Source organism: Myotis lucifugus, unplaced genomic scaffold (assembly GCF_000147115.1).
Source record: "Myotis lucifugus unplaced genomic scaffold, Myoluc2.0 scaffold_1, whole genome shotgun sequence".
NCBI classification, from domain to species: Eukaryota; Metazoa; Chordata; class Mammalia; order Chiroptera; family Vespertilionidae; genus Myotis; species Myotis lucifugus.
Genome location: NW_005871049.1, coordinates 16300027 through 16301659, shown reverse-complemented (window position 1 = coordinate 16301659; position 1633 = coordinate 16300027). Strand labels below are relative to the sequence as shown.

At 38.5% G+C, this 1633-nt stretch overlaps 1 protein-coding gene across 4 annotated transcripts in view; it reads left to right on the top strand.

Annotated features, from left to right (window-relative positions):
- The window catches only part of SLC10A7 (solute carrier family 10 member 7), a 191492-nt gene that overhangs the window by 28639 nt on the left and 161220 nt on the right, over positions 1–1633 (top strand). The gene's annotated exons all lie outside the window — the stretch shown is intronic.

Below are 1633 nucleotides of genomic sequence, written 5' to 3'. Positions count from 1 at the left end.
GTCCTATGACGTTGTTAGCATGCATTTATTCTTTCTCTTCTCCAAAGTTTGGTATTTCCCAGTTCCTCAGTAGTTTTAGTTACCAATTACCCTGCTGTAAGTTTGCACCCTTGCTGTTAAAGGTGGGCTCGCTAGTCACAATGTCATATGAGAAAGGAGAGCTGGCATTAACATTAAAGGACCTACCATGCTCAAGTAGTCTATAAAGAGAGACATTAATTATCTTGGTTTGATAGCGTTATCTTTTTGTAGATCAAAAATGAAATTTTTGTTGGAGGAATTATGTGGCTCTCTTTAAAAATTTTTAATTTTCAAATTGTGTTTAAATACTTTTGAGGGTAAAAAAAAAAAAAGAGCCTGCTTTAAGAAACTGATTGCCTATGGTTGATGAACTTTTACAACTTTAGGCCCAATTCATTAAAATTGATTATCAATAGAGAAAGAGGGAAGAAGTTAATTGAGTTTGAAGCTTGTTTGCTAAATAGAGAGCCTTTTACCCTTTGGGAGGAGCCTCGGGTTGACAGAGCCTCTCAGGATGTGAGGAAGTGCTAGCGTTGTTCCACGTTCCACGCTTTCCTAATTTCTGACCTAGAAGGGAAAAGGGAACAGGAAAAGGCAGGACGCTGGAATGGCACAGAACTGCAACATCGCATAATTCTGGGAAGCACTCTCACCTGTTGTGGGCAAACCTCTGCCCTGAGGGGATTTAGGTAGCTGCTAACCCGAAGTAAGAGATGAGATGACTGCGATCACAGTAAGCTCTTGCCATCAAAATAATAAGGCTAGCCAGTACTTTTATAGCACTTGATATGTGTCAATCCTGGTTCCCGGTGCTTTACGTATATTAACTCATTTAATCCTTTTAACAACTTCTTGAGATAGGTACTATTATTATTTCATTTTATAAATGAGAAAACTAACACCAAAAACGGATTAAGGAACTTGTGCAGAGTTATACAGGGAGAAAGAGGAGGAGCTGGATGTAAACGCAGGCATTCTGTTGTCAACGCCTGGGTTTCATTGCTGCCAGTCTCTGAGTTAACACGAGGTAGGACAGATGACAGTTAGAGCTCTTCATCTACACATGGCTTGGTGCCCGAACTACCCAGATGGGAAAAATAAAGTTAGACCAAAAGGCCAGCAGTAAGGTAAAAAGTGATCCCTAAGGAGTCGTGTGGGCCTTGATTGTTATACGTGACTGCAAGCCTCCCCTCAGGAAGGTTTGCCTCTCTCCACCAGAGTCCTGAGCTGCTTAACCCAAGACCCATGTAGCACAGGATATTGTAAGTGCCCGTGTATTTCACTGAGCCTTTCGTTAGATGGCAAGGATCGTGTCTTATTCACAGTTGTATCTTCTATGTCTAGTGCAGTACTTGACATATACTGGGACACAGTTTATGTTTTGAATATATTAATATTTTTGAAAAGATTTTGTTTAAATCTAGTCCCCATCGTGTTTTTGATTTCAATTGTGCCTTATTAAGGCAATTAATTTCATACCAATTTTTTACTTTTGCCCTTTTGTAAAATAGAACTTTTTAAAAAAAAAGTCATAAAATTTTTATAGAAAAAATTAATATACATCCTTTGATGCCCCGAGTAAAAATTTTTTCTTTCTTTTTTTTTTTCCTTA